General features: G+C 31.7%; 1 long non-coding RNA gene across 1 annotated transcript; it reads right to left on the bottom strand.

The window, feature by feature from the left end:
• Positions 1-356: 356 nt before the first annotated feature.
• Positions 357-1,436, bottom strand: LOC105180348. Its single transcript, XR_849536.2, has 3 exons — positions 899-1,436; positions 691-773; positions 357-562 (listed from the first exon to the last, which is right to left on the bottom strand). It is a non-coding gene; the product is annotated as an uncharacterized LOC105180348 (long non-coding RNA).
• Between the last annotated feature and the right edge of the window lie 1,057 nt (positions 1,437-2,493).

Here is a 2,493-nt window from a genome sequence, read left to right as displayed (position 1 = left end):
AGATGACAATCCAAACAAAAGCCTGTAGATCCTCATGGCAGATTTGGAGAAACAAAGTGACTATGTCATGATAAAGTCTTGCAATTAACACAAGCGTACTGATCAGTCAAAACATAAGAAAAGGGACGGGAAAATATATGCATGCAGAACACATTGCAGACGTTTTGGAAAATGATAAGTCAAAACAAAGCAACAATTAAACTGTAAATAGTGAAATCTTAAGGAGGATTTAATTGCAGTAATCCGGGGAACAAAATTGTTTGAGATTCCAATAGGCCACTGCTGTTGATTGCATTCTGAGGATCAGGGATTTCAATGGTAAATTAATGTCACTAAGAGTGGAAAATGACCAGATAAAACCAAGAAAAGACAATCATAAGCACAACAGTTTCTGAACAGAAATATTAGAACCAATCCGTTCACAACTGAACAAAGACATGGCCTGAATTTCCAAACCAATCAAATTTACACATAACTGACCTTGTCTTCCACCAGTTAACTTGATTTGGAGACCCTTGTCGACAAACTTCGCCAAATCAAAAACTGTTCCTTTCCGACCAGACTGAGACAAAGAAACAATCTGTATATTAGAAAAACTGACAAAACATATATAGACATATAGATCTATATATATGCATCCGTGCAAGCACACACGGCTGAGAAAGAAGAACCAATAATTCGTGTCCTTACAAAGGCTAGAATAGCATGTTTAGGGAATACGTCTCACGAGAGATTGCTAAAGAACAGCAGCTTTATGCAGCAACAAATATGGCCTGCAATTGTCGAAGAACCAAAGAAAACAATGAGAATAAACTTAACAGTTCTTCACTACACATCTTTCAACAAACAAGAGTAAATACATGATGCACCATATACAAGAACAAAACATGCAAATTACCTGTAATTACAATTGCTTATTCCCGCATTCTGAAAATGACATGAAAGAAAGACTGCAGCTCATCCTTGCACATGATTTTAAAGCAAAGAAAGGATACAAGGGACAGTTCCACCAAAAGAACACTATCCCAAGAACACATTTTCTTGAAAATGAAGATCAATTCACCAACTTGACTTACTTTTTTCTTGAAAGGAGAAGCAGTTAAACATAGTCAAGAGACTTGGAAATAATTTTCAGGGAAGTTCCTTAAAAGTAGTTCCAGCAATTTCCTCGGTCATGTCTTGAAAATTTTATTATTGGGAGTTGCTGATGCCAGAATTACCAACCCGTGTACAACTTCAACATAGAATGTTAGGAACTAACACCACCATTTTCTCACCATTTTATCCAGTGTAGCAATAAAAATCACAACAAAATCAATACAGTAATCAAATAAAAAAACAACCATACCAAAAGGGAAGAGGCCTCAGAACCTCCAATGATGGGAGCCGTCTTGGCTATTCTCCTCGCAAGTTCTGAACCAACAAAACTATCTTCACAAATAATCCACAACTAATTATGTAAACAATCAATATACGAAAGCCACGTATAATAATATAAAGCCAAGTCCATGATCGCATCCAAGAAACCAATATATATAATATATACAATACTACACATACAGATATATATAAATCCAATTAGCTATACTTACCTTATATCCCAAAATGCTTCTGTTTTACGAGGGACTGCTCAACCCTCTACCTTGTCGTCAGGTCCTATAATAAATTATAATACGTATAATCAATATATTTAATTTACCAAAGAATTCATAAGAATTCAAACCCCTTATATATTTATAACTATCATTTTTAATAACATTCGTAAATTGTATTACCACTGAAACCTCATTTTCCCTCTTTAATAACATAATGTTTCTGAAATATAACTTCCGAAATATTTCTATGAATTTTCTGTCAATTTATCGTTGCTATACAATTTAATTAAGCAATAATAGATAGAATTACATATTTGGTTAATCATTCCGATGGAATTGTGTAAATTAGCTATAATAATAATTAAATTTAACAAATCTAATATTTTAATTACCCAACTATATCATTTTTATAGCAAATGTGATATTTAATACGACACTAATTTAAATAGGCAAAATCATAAAATACTCCAATTAAATAATTCACCGCTCAATATAATCAACATTAATAAATGAACTATTTAAATTATATAACAAAAACTACAGTGTTTTATTATCAATTATAAAAAAAATATTATTTTTAAATTAATGAATTTACAAATTCTTTAAATTATAAAAATTATATTTATCTGTTCAAATGTTATTGACTCAGTTATAAGTTTAATTCATTTAAATAAATAATTCAGTCAGCGGAGGAAGGCGGCTGCCTAAAATCTTTACGACTGATGCCACCATTGAAATAGAATGAACAAATTTTGTTTTTCTATATTTTTTGCTATTTTTTCTTTTTCACTTTCAACTAATATTTTCCTGTGTGTTGTACATTTCAGAACGGTAACAAATTTGCAGTTTTACAACTCACTTTCAATTAGGCTGAGCCGGTGGCCTTAATGGATAAACT

The sequence above is a fragment of the Sesamum indicum genome, unplaced genomic scaffold (assembly GCF_000512975.1).
Source record: "Sesamum indicum cultivar Zhongzhi No. 13 unplaced genomic scaffold, S_indicum_v1.0 scaffold00934, whole genome shotgun sequence".
Lineage (NCBI taxonomy): Eukaryota > Viridiplantae > Streptophyta > Magnoliopsida > Lamiales > Pedaliaceae > Sesamum > Sesamum indicum.
This window is presented reverse-complemented; position numbering and strand designations above follow the sequence as displayed.